General features: G+C 46.5%; 1 protein-coding gene across 1 annotated transcript in view; it reads right to left on the bottom strand.

Annotated features, from left to right (window-relative positions):
* Window positions 1–14,811, bottom strand: part of LOC144770291 (cytochrome P450 2B2-like) — a 393,669-nt gene that overhangs the window by 167,316 nt on the left and 211,542 nt on the right. The window lies entirely within an intron of this gene.

The following is a 14,811-nucleotide window of genomic DNA, read 5'->3' as shown; positions in this document are numbered from 1 at the left end:
AAAATGTTACCTATCACATGTAATGTACATGGTTTAAAAAGAACCTCAATAAATCCATTCAAACCCTTCTAAACAGACACCCCAATATCATTAGGCTGATGGACATGAAACAAAATAAACTGTAAACACAGATGCAACACTATGTATAGCAACACAATTTGTATGGCACGTTTTGACATCATTCTGGACAAAGTGCAGTCCAGAATCCCACGTTCGCAGGGTTTAAATACAAGAATAATATACCAACAATCTTTTTCTTTCTATAATCGATACAATTAGCAGCCTTAACACACCCGATTAACCCCTGTTCCTAGGTATCTACAAGAACCACTTTGAGCTCACCTTCTAAACAAACACTGACAAAGGCAGTACGTCTGCCTTATTGGATCTTATTACTACCATTGATTTGCGAGTTTGTTTGTGTGGTTTAGGTGATAGGTGTGTGGGTGAGCACGATATTGAGCCAATAGTTGAAGGGATGGGCAAATGCATGGACTGATGAAGGGGAACTCAGTTTTTTGGGGGGTAGGAGCAAGGTGTGGGACAAGGGAAGTGTATGTCTAAAGTAGAGCGCAGGGATGGGGAAAGGGCAGAGTGAGTGGGCAAGGGCAGTTTATGGGGACAGTGTGAAGTAGAGCTGTTGTCAGCCCGGTAATAGCACTGTAGAAAAAGCGGTTCAAGGCTCGAGAGTGGATCTGCTTTTGATGGCTTGTGCTGTGCAGGTCCTGGCTCTGTTAAGAATGTGGTGCTCAGTGCATCAAATCAGACAGACAGACAGGAAGTAGTATAGAGAGAACAGGACCATACATTTCTGCTTATTAGGGCTTATCCTGCAGCCTTCCTTTAGCTGGAAAAACAAGCATTTGCAATGCAATTGGTCTCGCCTTCGGGACCTCACATGTACTTAGCTATGCAGCACATTAGCTTGGGTGCTGAAACATCTACAGTTCTTTAACATGGAGGGCAAGTAAGCACCAAACTGCGTGACATGCCAGGTATTGGAACACATGGAGAGAAATATTGCCTTTCAGCGGGAAATGGTATAGTCCAAAACTCTGTTTTTAATATAAAATCAGGGCCTTCAGTGGTCATATGACTGAAAATACAAGATTTGAAAAAAATATTATTGTCTATGGGTGCTCATGGAAGACAATTTCTATCGAATAGAATCTAGACATTGCTAAAGTGATTCTGGGATTTTACTAACCACTGCTGGTCGTTTTCTAACTCAAAAGTTAACCACTTCAGCGCTAATGACAAGGGTAACTCGTCATGGACTTTCCATTGATTTCAATGGAAAGTCAATGGAAGCTCATCAGGTGCCTTAGCAGCCAAGTGGTTAATAGAGGCAGTTGCCAGAAAAATAAAAAATATAAATTCCTTCAGCACAAAGCAATTTTGGTATTTTACTGACCTCTACTGGTTGTTTTTTAAAACATGACAGTTAAATAGAAGCAGTTGAACAGGCAGAAAGCAATATTCTGGTACTGCAGAAAGCGATTCTGGTATTTTACTGACCTCTACTGGTCGTTTTCTATCTAGACAGTTAAATAGAGGCAGCTGAACAGAAAAAAAGTCCCTAAGCAGAAGTAGACAAGTCCTAGGGCTGATCTCCAGAGCCCACAAAGTACATACACAGATAATTATATACTAAAGTATATACAAGAGGTCTCGAATACTCGACCTAAAAATGGCAGAGTGCAGACATTTATTGAAGTGTGCTTCAACCATGTTTACCTGGGGCAGTAATATATATTCAGCTCACTTTCTCTGTTTGCACCACAGTGCACTTTCAAAAGGTGCACCGGGAACAAACAGGGAAAGTGAACCATATTATGTAGAATGCTCTACCCCCAGGGCAGCCATGAACTGTCAAATTAAGAAAAGATGCTTATAACAGAGTATTTGAGAGAAAGAACAGTCTAGCGTGTGTCAGGTATGGGTGTTATTTGTTTCAGGAAGGAAATTTCAAATGTTGTCCAGCAGTAGATAAAAGATAGTTGAAAGTTGAAAGTTGAAAAGTTCTTGATAAAGCGCACTGCGACCAAACGGCTTCCTGGCGCTGAGGTAGAGGGCTAAGGAGGATGGATTTCTGCCTTGAGGACATCAGCCGGAGTACGCTTGGGAGAACAGGAGGGTCTTAAGGGCCTTGCGGAATTGTAAGTAGACTGGGATAGATCTGATGTACAGTGGAAGGCTGTTCCAAAAGCGAGAAGCTAATACCGAAAATCTAGTGCCACCAGTTTTGGATCTACGGAAGCGCGGAACATTAAGAAGGGACTGATTGGAGGGACAGAGGACACGATTGGGAGTATAGGGACAAATAAGGGACTTAATGAAAACTGGGGCAGTGCGGGCGCGAGCCATGAAGGCCAGGCAACCCATCTTGAAAAGGGGGAAGCCAGTGAAGGGATTTCAGAACAGGAGTGATGTGAAGGGACTTGGGAAGGTGATAGATAAGGCGGGCGGCCTGATTCTGAATAGCTTGAAGGCGGCGTAACTCGTAAGCCGGAATGCCCACGTAAAGGCTATTCCCGTAATCCAGACGGGAGAGAATCGTGGCCGAAATAATAAGTTTAAGAGCATCGGAAGAAAAGAAACGGGACACTTTCCGGATAATCCGGAGGGAGAGGAAGGAGGAAGAAACAACTGAACTAATCTGGGCATGCATCGAGAGGTCCTGACTGACTTTAATGCCCAAGGTCTTTGCAGAGGCTGCCGGTACGGGTGGGGGCCGAAGGTGGAGGGCCAGAAGGCGGCCGACCAAGGGGAGGTGGTAGGGCCAGTCAGGACCAACTCAGTCTTGTCCAGATTGAGTTTCAGTTGATTGTGGTTCATCCACTCAGAGATGAAAGCTAGGGTAGAGTGGAATTGAGGTAAAGGAGAGGAAAGATCAAATACTAACTGGAGGTCATCCGCGTAATTATAAACGGAGACCCCCATGTCAAGAAGAGAAAGAATGAGGGGCTGGATATAAAGGTTAAAAAGAAGAGGGGACAGGGAGGAGCCTTGGGGGACCCCACAAGGAACCAAGCGGGTGGGGGCAGTGAAGCCAGAAAGATGGACCGCCTGAGTCCGTTCTTTAAGAAAGGAGGCGAGCCAAGAGAGGGCAGTGCCCCGAACGCCCGCTGCGCAGACACGGCCGAGAAGGATGGAGTGGTCGACCGTGTCAAACGCAGCGGACAGATCAAGGAGCACCAAGGCTTGGGGTAAATTGGAATCCGCCTTGCTCTTTAGCTCGTCTAGAACGGACAGGACCACTGACTCAGTAGAGTGGGCTGGGCGGAATCCCGCTTGGTGGGAGGCCAAAAGATGGTTGTCCTCAATGAAGGAGGGGAGACAGGTAGTACTATAGCTCTCCAACATCTTCCCAAGGTAAGGAAGAAGGGAAATGGGTCTGAAGTTGGACGGAAGGGAGGGGTCTAAACCAGACTTTTTTAAAATAGGAAAAACTATGGCTGATTTGAACACTTTCGGGACTGAGCCTAAAGAGATAGAGGCATTAAGAAGGGAAAGGGGGGGATCAGGGCAGTGGGTGAAGAGCTCTCTCAGAATGCGAGCTGGAGCACAGTCGGCCGGAGATCCTGACTTCACTTTCTGGAGAAGAGCGAGAAAGGAGTCTAAAGAAATAGGGCGAAACTGATCAAGAGAAGAAGAAAACAGAAGGAGAGCAGGGGAAGGGGGTGGCAAAGATACGGAAGGGATATTAGATTTGATCTTCGCGATCTTCTCCAGAAAGAAGTCATTCAGGGACAGACAGAGAGCTTGGGAGGGAATGAGGTTGGGGTTGGCCCTATCAGAAGTAGCAAGATTGCGAACTATGGAGAAAATCTCTTTGGACTTATTGGCTGACGAAGTGACTTTCTCAGAAAAATAAGTGTTTTTTGCTGAAAGGATAGCCCTTTTATAGTTAACTAGGAGAGACTTGTATTTAGCTTGCAAGAGAGGACAGTAGTTACGTCTCCAGTGGCGTTCAGAGCGCCTAAGGTCCAGTTTGAGGATTTTCAACTCCTCCGTAAACCACTTTTGGGCATCGTGGGGACGGCAGGACTTGACTTTCCTAAAGGGGGCAACCAGGTCACAAGAAGAAGACAGCCAATGGTTCACGGCATCTACTTGAAGATCAAGGGGAAGGTTGAGAAGGTCGGGGGGGAGGAAGCAAGAGAGGCACAGAGAGAGTTAACATCAACCCGATTCCAGTTGCGAGCCAAGATATTCCTGGGTAGGGGAAGTTTCTCTGGAGCTACAAGCTCAATGGGGAAAGAGATCAGAAAATGATCGGACCAAGTGCAAGGGAGGACAGTGGGGGGGGGATAGTGAAACTGGCTGACCATATTTGATCTAAGATATGACCCTGAACGTGAGTAGGGGAGTGAACGTGGGGGAGAAAGTTGAGGCACTGAAGGGTGGCCGAAAAATCCTTAGAGAACTGGTCTTCCCTGGGGTCGCCCGGCCAATAATTAAAGTCTCCCAAGAGGAGCACAGAAGAGTTGTTGACCACAAGCGTAGCCAAGAGATCCTGCAGAGCAGGCACAAAGGAGGGCATGTTCTGGGGAGGACGGTACATAAGGACTATTGTGAGGGGGGCCGAGAGGTTGGCTGAGCGGGCAACTAAGAAGTCAACACCAGATATAGGAGGGTGGGGAAGAAGCTGGAACTGAAAATTAGAGCGGGTGATCATCGCCACACCCCCACTGGCTTTGCCAAGAGGGCGATCTGCCCGAAGAGCGTAGTAAGAGTCGGGGAGGGTGGACAATAGATCGGGGAGGGAATCGGCCGAAAACCAAGTCTCTGTGAGAAACAGAAAATCAGGGGCATCGGTGTCCAGTAAGTTAAAAAGCTCAAGCTGATGCTTGCCTGCCGATCTAGTGTTTAGCAGGAAGGCAGTAGCCATAGTAGGTGGAGGAAGGGGAGGAGAGGCAGGGGAGGGAAGAACGTGTGGCCGGGGAGTGAGTAGCTTAGGTCCAAACAAAGGGGACGAGGGGATACAGATACCCAGAGCGACTATGCGCTGAAGCAGGGAGGGGGCGATGAACTGAGTTGTATTAAAAGAAAGCAATTGTGCAGAGGAGTAAGTGAGAGCAGGAGCAGGGTGCCTGGCCCCTGGTCCCTGCCGGTCGCAAAAGATGAATGAAATGTATAAATGGACACTTTTGCAGAGTTTGCAAACAAAGTATGCCCAGTACAGTGAGCTGTATAACGAATGAAGGGGTAGAAAACACCAAATCATTTATTTGTGTTACTGACAAAGTATGTAGAGGATTTCCTAAATATATTTTTTGAATGGGTGGAAAATAAATTTCTGTGATGGTAGGCGCATGTGCACTGTCCAGCATTATTGGGAAATCAGTGCTTCATGAATTGTAGGATGAACAAAAATAGTCCTGATGTTCAACCTGGTGGCTACTTGGGACATAAAATTGAGTAAGAAGGATATTTTAACCCTGACTTGGAGTTCAAAGGGAAGTAACAAGAGCAAAGATGTATGTGGCAAGAAAGTTGATGCTACCTTGAGTTGGACACATCGGCATGAATTGGGCATAAAACTTGATCCGAATGCATCTCCTCCTGTGTATGCAGTAATATTGGAGATGCATGAATCTAATTTTGTATCTGACTTAATGTCATTACACCCGGATGTTTTTTGCGAGATGTCAGGAAACTTTCTGGGGTTTAAACACAAAATCATTCTTACAAGGGAGTAGTTCTGGTCAGTCATAATGTGATGTTGGATAATAGGTTATTGGTAGCGGTAAGTATGTACCTACCACTACCGATAAGGCCACCATGCAATATACGGTCCAGACAAGGTCTTAATACATTAGCCCTTGGCTCAACCCTTGGTAACTTGACCAGGCAGGCTTAACTCAGGAAACAGGTATATAAAGCATTTAAATACACCAATACAATAAATAAGTAAGACACAACACGCAATAAAAATCCCACACTAATTTATAAAAATAGGAAATATTTCTCTCTTTAAAATGACACCAAATTACAGATTTGGCCCTTTGGGGGGATTGAACAGCTGTGACTGGCTGAACCCTTATCCGGCCATACTGCCGGCGATCAGTACAGCGGAGGACTGAGCCCCTAGTACACACACAGGGGTGGGGGTCTGATCTGGTAATGATGGATCAGCCCCCAAGAGCTATAGCTCTCTTCCTCTATCCACACTTCAGCCAGAACATAGGGGTATTTCAATACTTTCCTGGAACATAGCAAGTTTTTGTAACAAATTTGACAGGGGGGCATGAGAAAAAGAATTGTGAAAACACTGGAATTATTTGCCTACAGGAAACCTGGGAACAAAACCCAATATTTATAAATGGTTATCACTCATTTTTTACACAAGCCGTTCCCTCGATTTCCGGTAGAGCAAAAGGGGGCCTTTTAACTCTTATTGCTAACACTATATCCTTTGACAAGGCTGATTTTGTGAACACCTCTGCTTACTGTCATATTATTGTGGCTAGTGGTCGAAATAGGGTTGATTTAGTGATAATACATTTCTACAATAATAATTTTATAAATCAAGCAGAAGTGGTTGACAACCTGACCCCTTCTGTGGAGGATTTGCTCTCTCATTATCCTAAACCACTTTTTATTGTTTGGGCGGGTGACTTTAACACTCATATTTGTAAACACTCTGATTCAAACATATGTGGGGTAACAGAACTGAATGGGAATATGCTTGTCCATTTTAACCACCACAATTATGGTAATGCCCTGTTGATGGCTTGGGACCTGAAAATTGCTAATCAAATTTGTTCTAGCTCAGGTCAAATGTCTCCAACTTTCTATAGGTCAGGTTCCACCTCGTGCATTGATTTTATCCTGTTTCCTTTGTTGCTGAGTACTTCTCCCCAACAATTTGAGGGTGTGATGACCGAATATAGAAATCATGCATTTTTATTCTCCTATTTCAATTGGCACACCATGAGAAAGGGGAAATTAAAGTTGTACCCATACCCTCTCTATCTAAGAAAAATAGTTATGCTTTAAAATGGGAGAATATAGATCCAAGTGAATTACTACGCAAAAAGCTGTCTTTGTCTTATTAGGAGATATGTCTATGCCTAGACGAGTCATCTAATACCGTACAAATTGTGGCAGCCATGAGCAGTGTCTTAAGTGTGATAAGAGATTTATTAACCCGCCTGCAATTTTTCTCGGAAAAAGACTCCGCCAATTAAGTGGTTTGATAAACAATGCTCCCAAGCCTCTGTGGTTTACAGTATACACTTAAACTACCTCCAAGGGACCCTATCCTTATAAAAAGCCTAAGGTCCAATTACAAACATGCAAGGCATGTAAGAAAAAAGGTGCTCTTTGTGGAAGCATGGGAGAATCTAAGAACTTCCGGCAAGTGGTCAATTCCGAGTTTCTTCAAGGAAGTAGTGGTCCTTGTCTAGACCTCCACATAGATGAGGCCATATGGTTGTCCCATTTTCAGAAAATATTCCAAAAACAGTTAGATGACACCATGGAGCTCTCAGAGGTCTTGTCAGTTGCTCCACCGGCATTGGAATTTACGCTGGATGAGGTTTCTCTAGTACTGTCCAAATCCCCTGCATTAAAGGCCGTAGGAGCAGACGAGGTCTCAATGGAGGTTTTTCTTTTTTTATTAATAAAGACATGGGGGCTGCAGTCTTGACCATAGCTTTTAATGCTACAGCTAAACAGGCCCTATCCCCTCCTGGAGACAGTATCTGATAATTCCTATTTTCAAGAAGGGGAATGGAGCAGATCCTGCTAATTACCGCCCATTTTCCCTTCTTGATGGTATAGCTAAAATGATGGGTAGACTGTTATTAAATAGGCTGGAGGACTGGGGTAAAGAAAATATTATACTTGCAGAAGCCCAATATGGCTTTAGAAGGAGAAGGAGTATGACAAACCAATGCTTCAATCTTGCCTTAATTGCTGCTAAATACGCCATTGTAAAGAAAGGGCAATTATATATGGCATTTATGGATCTGTCCGCGGCCTTTGACTGCATGTCCAACACCAAATTGTGGGACATTATGGACTCAATGGACGTGGACCCCTCCATAACCTTTTTAATCAGCCACTTATACAGCCAGGCAGGGGCGGTGATTTGGTACAGAAAAAATTGAGAATGTACGAAACCCTTTAGAATTTAAAAGGGGGTGAGACAGGGTTGTGTCCTAGCCCCCTTCCTTTCCTGCATGTACACAAACAAGTTAGCTGAGGTCCTGACTGCATATTGCAACAACGTCCCAGTAGCAGGCCAAATATTGTTGCCCGTTCTGCTCTATGCGGATGACGCAGTTCTGTTGGCAAGGACCACAATAGCCCTACTGAAGTGTATTGAGTCATATTCCGCTTTTATGGCTGACCTCGGCTTATTTGTAAATAAAACTAAATCTAATGGGGTGCCTTTCCACATAGATGGCAGACGCTTGGAGAGAATAGAGAACTTCTCGCATCTGGGCATTCTTTTGTTGACAAACTAAACTGGTCTCCAATGGTTAGAAATAGAATGAACTACATGTCCAGAAGCATAGCTGCCCTATAGATGTTCACCCTAAATTTGGGAGATAAACCAATAAAATAATTAAAAGATATTTTCGCTGCAAAAACATTATCCATAGCTACCTATGGTACAGGTTTCTGGGGCATGACAAGGGTGTAGTCCCTCCAAGTAACAGAGGACACATTTTTCTTAAAAGACTGCGGGCTTTACCCAGCTTATGCCCAAGCATTTTAGTCCATGAGGAGATGGGCTTCTCGTTTATCTCTGATACTATAAAACTAGCCCCTCTGGTGACGTGGCTTTCGATTTGGAAAAGGGAAACTGTCTGCCTTAACCAAACAGTGATAAAGAATATTCTATTCCTGAATATAGCTTCATCAATTCCCTGGTTAGCATATGTAAAACATTTTTTTAGCTAACTAGATCTCGGGCTTCTGTATGACACTCCCTCTTACTGTGTATCGTTCTCCAAATCCAGATTAAAGGACATTTTTATTGCCAAACAATCTCAGGATAGACTGCAAGAAAATCCCTCCAAATCATCAGCAATCAAGCATTACCTCCAGTGGTAACTGGACATCTTTCCTATTTGTATTTTGTCAACAATAAAAGACATTGTTTTGTTTTGTTGAGATTTAGATCTCATCTACAGACCCCTGGGACCACGCACACAATTCAGCGAGGACATCGCCGACTTCATCAGCCCACACGCCCTCCCCTCCGCCGACTACATCCTCCTCGGGGACCTCAACTTCCACCTGGAGAACAACAACGACCGCAACACCACCACCCTGCTGGACAACCTCGCCAACCTCGGACTCAAGCAACTGGTGACCACCCCCACCCACTACGCCGGACACACTCTCGACCCGATTTTCTCCTCCAGCAAGGACATCGCCTTCAGCCACGCCACGGGGCTCCACTGGATGGACCACAGCTGCGTCCACTTCAGCTTCAGAAGGACCACGCTCCACCATCACCAGCAACAGGCTCCCCGCAGAAGCTGGAACAAGATCACTGCGGACCAGCTCGCCACTTCCCTGAACAAGAACCCTCCCACCAGCACAACGAACCCCAGCCAAGCAGCCACCAACCTCACGAAATGGATCAGCGACTGCGCAGACGACCTCGCCCCGCTGAAGACCCCGCCGAGCAGACCCGGCAGCAAGAAAGCCCCATGGTTTAACGACGACCTCAAGAGCTCCAAGAAGAACTGCAGAGCACTCGAGAAAACCTGGCGCAGAGACCCAACACCGGACAACATGACTGCCCTCAAGCTCGCCACCCGAAAACACCACCAGCTGATCCACGCCACCAAGAAAACCGCATTCAAGGAACGACTGGACAACAACGCACACAACAGCAAGGAACTCTTCAACATCGTGAAAGAGCTCTCCAACCCCAACGCCGGAAACAACGACATCACCCCTTCGCAAGACCTCTGCAACTCCCTCGCCTCCTACTTCCACAACAAGATCGCAGATATACACAACAGCTTCAGCACCCAACCGACGCACGCCACGACCGAACCACCGCCCCCCACCACCACCCTCCGCGCCTGGACCCCGATCAGCACCGAAGACACCATCCGCACGATGAACTCCATCCACTCCGGATCTCCGACAGACCCCTGCCCTCACCACGTCTTCAACAAGGCCGACGCTGTCATCGCACCCCACCTGCGGGACATCATCAACACCTCCTTCGACACCACCACCTTCCCGGAGAGCTGGAAGCACGCCGAACTCAGCGCTCTACTCAAGAAACCATCAGCAGACCCAACCGACATCAAGAACTACCGCCCCATCTCGCTGCTCCCGTTCCCAGCCAAAGTCATCGAGAAGACCGTCAACAAGCAACTGGCCGCCTTCCTCGAGACGAACGGATCCCTCGACCTCTCGCAGTCTGGCTTACGGTCCAACCACAGCACCGAGACCGCCCTGATCGCAGCCACCGATGACATCCGAGCCCTGCTCGACAACGGAGAAACAGCGGCCCTCATCCTCCTGGACCTCTCCGCGGCCTTCGACACTGTCTGCCACCGTACCCTAGTACAGCGCCTCAGTAACGTCGGAATCCAGGAGAAGGCACTGGAGTGGATCACCTCCTTCCTCGCCGGAAGGACACAGAGAGTCCGCCTCCCCCCGTTCAGATCGGAAGCCACCGAAGTCATCTGCGGCGTCCCTCAAGGCTCCTCGCTCAGCCCAACACTCTTCAACGTCTACATGAGCCCCCTCGCAGCCATCGCACGCCAACACAACCTGAACATCATCTCCTACGCCGACGACACCCAGCTGATCCTCTCCCTCACTAACGACCCCGCCACCGCCAGAGCCAACCTGCACAAAGGGATGACAGACGTAGCCAAATGGATGTCGGAAAGCCGCCTGAAACTGAACTCGGACAAGACGGAAGTCCTCATCCTGGGATCCTCACCCTCCGCCTGGGACGATTCCTGGTGGCCCCCCGCCCTGGGCAGCGCACCCAAACCAACAGACCACGCACGCAACCTGGGCTTCATCCTGGACTCCTCCCTCTCCATGACCAGACAAGTCAACGCCGTCTCCTCGTCATGCTTCAACATCCTGCGCATGCTACGAAAGATCTTCCGATGGATCCCCACCGAGACCAGGAAGACGGTCACCCAGGCCCTCGTCACCAGCCGTCTGGACTACGGCAACTCCCTCTATGCTGGAACCACCGCCAAACTCCAGAAAAGACTCCAGCGGATCCAGAACACCTCAGCACGACTCATCCTGGACATCCCCCGCCGCAGCCACATCTCCGGACACCTGAGAGACCTGCACTGGCTCCCGGTCAACAAGAGAATCACCTTCCGGCTCCTCACCCACGCACACAAAGCCCTACACAACCAAGGACTAGGATACCTCAACAGCCGCCTCAACTTCTACGCTCCCAAACGCCAGCTTCGATGGACCAGCCACGCCCTCGCCACCATCCCCCGCATCCGAAGAGCCACCACAGGAGGAAGGTCCTTCTCCTACCTGGCTGCCAAGACTTGGAACTCCCTTCCGACCCACCTCCGCCTGACCCAGGACCACCTCGCCTTCAGGAAGCAGCTCAAGACCTGGCTGTTCGAGCAGTAGCGGACCCCCCCCCCCAGCGCCTTGAGACCCTCCGGGTGAGTAGTGCGCTATATAAATGCCATGATTGATTGATTGATTGAGTGTGGCATATTCTTGTCCCACACAGCACTGCACTTTAAAATTCAAGATGGAGATCTTCTCTTCTTAGGGTAGATGGCTAAAGCATGGTACTATTGTGGCTCATTTCCTTTAACACTCCACCTACTGCAAATTCTCTTCCTGGGACGCCCATCTGGCATGGATTACAAGAAGAGGGGCTAGGCCTGGCTGGAATTCCTTACTGTCCTACTCTCAATGACCAGTTTGATTTACACAGTCCCTGGCGTGGCTGGTTCTTTGCAGTGGCAAATCTCTGCCCATCAGATAATCCCTACTCTATGCGGCCACTTATCACCTCATCGAAGCAGTCTTCCTACGCATGTTAAGGCTGACCAATCAGGGAATGGTAGATTTTGGCTCACAGATAGCTCCATAACTTATTTTCTGTACTACTAATGATAAATTCAACAGTGGCAAGTTGTTCGATTTATCATAGCCAATCTTTTAAGTCTTTGAATGACATGTTAGCCCCTTCCTAGCAATAGTTATACCTATATAAAATATTTCATGGATGCCTATGGAGCTAATAATCTACAAAGGGGGAAACAAAATTGGCACTTTTTCCCTCACCAGGCCATATAAAACATATTTTATAATGTCCCTGCTTATGGGTACATGGCACCCCACACCTGGGACACCTACAGGAGACCTTAGGGGCTACTTATATGTAAAAAAAGGTAGATTACCACGTTGGAAGTACTTTTAATTCCAAAATCGAATTTGCACGTAATTAAAATTTTAAAGACCTTACAAATGACAGCAGGCAACACAGTTAGTTTGAATCCCGCCAGCTCTATTATTTAATAGGGACTTACAGGGTCTGTCATTGCCAATTGTAATTATACCTAATTAACATATACCTTTTTCATGAGAGGCATGGTTAGCAAACCCAGGGCACAGTCAAAGTCAGTTAATTCCAGTATCAGTATCCAAATAGGGTGAATAGGCCAAAAGGGATGACTTTCTCACGGTGAGAAAAGTACCTTTAGCCTATCGGGAGAAATTGAAGGTTATGTATTATACCTAATTAACATATACCTTTTTCATGAGAGGCATGGTTAGCAAACCCAGGGCGCAGTCAAAGTCAGTTAATTCCAGTATCAGTATACAAATAAGGTGAATAGGCCAAAAGGGATGACTTTCTCACGGTGAGAAAAGTACCTTTAGCCTATCGGGAGAAATTGAAGGTTATGCTGGATGAATTGCGTAAAAACTATTGAGCCGATAGAATCATCACCATGGGTGTCTCCAGTTATAATTTCACTGAAAGGGTCAGGGAAGTTACACCTATGTGTGGATTTATGCAGCTTGAATGATGAAATTTGGATCGATGGGCACCCTTTGTAGAATTTACATGAAATGGTGTCTACTCTTTAGGGTGCAACTGTGTTTTCAACTATTGAACTTGTGAGCGCTTACCACCAAGTTGAATTGCATGAAGAATCAAAATGCCTTACAGCATTCTTTACCCTAGACGGTATGTTTTAGTATTAGCGAATGCCTTTTGGTTTGGCAAGTGCTGCGTCAGTATTTTAATGATTAATTAAACAAACCCTTTAGGGTGTTGTGAGCGCTGTAGCATTCCAAGATGACATTTTAGTAAGTTGGTTATGAATCATAGAGAGTGTTACGATGCACCAAATTTCTCAGACCCACACATTTAAACTATCTTGCAAGGTAATCATGACATGGTGGAATCTAATTTCTAAACAGCATCTGCTCCATTTAATGAAATTTCAATTAAATGCTGATCAGTTTGACCCTAAACAATCCATAAAAGCAAAACCTCTGCAACTTCTGCAATAGTGCCAAAGAAGCCAGAATGCATGGAAAAATCCTAATTTCGGGTTGAAGCCATTGAAGAGCCATCTCCACTTAACACTAGCAGAAATAACCATTGTTTTTCTGTAGTCCCAGAGTTTCCATAAGCATCATCAGTAGGAGGAATATTGGGTTGATCGGGCAAATTTGACCAACTTGCCCCAGGCCTTTTATTCCACAGTCTATAGCAGAGAAAGGCCCAACTTGTGTATTTTCACATTTAGAACATGGCCATAGCAGGCACTGAAGTCAGAGTTGTCAGGGTCAAAGCAAAGTCACAGGGGCTGGTAAAGTTGAAAATACTCAGCAGGTTAAACTATGTCTCCAGCATTATCTCATGAGTTTTTGATTGCTTTGGGTGCAACTAGATTCGTACAGTCACACCCATTGACATTAGGTTAAATAGGGATTAATTCTTTTTTATTCGGTTTGATATTGTCGAATCCTATTGTATTCTGATTGGGTAAGCCTATATTTCCTCTGAGACATGACTATGTCATACCACCTCCTTCATTTGATAAAGCCATATGCTAATTCCCTGTATGAGATTTATTAAGCATACTGACTAGTCATTATGTTTGCCTTCTGTATTCAACACATTGGCATGGTTTCTTACTTTTACTCGTCTTGAGAGGATTATTTAATTGATCATGCAGCCTGTTTTATTGACGACCCTCCCTTTGTTAGAGGCCTCATGCATTCTTGGGGCTAACACTGCTGCTGATCCTGCGAAGGCACTTTATCCTACACTTTACTAGATTATCAAAGATTGCATCAATAGTTTGATGAGAGGTCAGTTCGATGCCCAGGAGACTATGCTTTTGCAGGACAGAATGGCCTTGTATTGCCTTCTAGTAGCTAAGGGGGATGAGGTGTCTGTGCATTAGTAGGATCTGAGTGTCGTATGCACCTCCCAACACTTACCTTAGCATACACGGGCAGGTAGAACAAATAATGGATAGTTTGAAGAAATTATACAAAATTCAACTTGACCGGCATCGGCTTTTAGGGGCCGATTATGATGGCAGGTGGACACAGTCCGCCCACCACCATAGCGGAATGCGGGACCATCCGCAAGGGGTGCGGTGGTCCCGCACCTGCAATCAGCATGCCACCGTCACCGTGGCTATGGCATCCCCTATTGCCAGCATTGTGGCGGGCAGTGACAGGCACTGTGCGGTGCCTGCCACTTTTTCCATGCCAATGCAGGGGGTACACCCCATGTGCACCCCCACCACCATGGGGGGCCGCTACGGGCCCCCAACAGCAAGCACCACAAGCCTT

This window comes from Lissotriton helveticus, chromosome 7 (genome assembly GCF_964261635.1).
Source record: "Lissotriton helveticus chromosome 7, aLisHel1.1, whole genome shotgun sequence".
Classification (NCBI taxonomy): Eukaryota; Metazoa; Chordata; class Amphibia; order Caudata; family Salamandridae; genus Lissotriton; species Lissotriton helveticus.
This window is presented reverse-complemented; position numbering and strand designations above follow the sequence as displayed.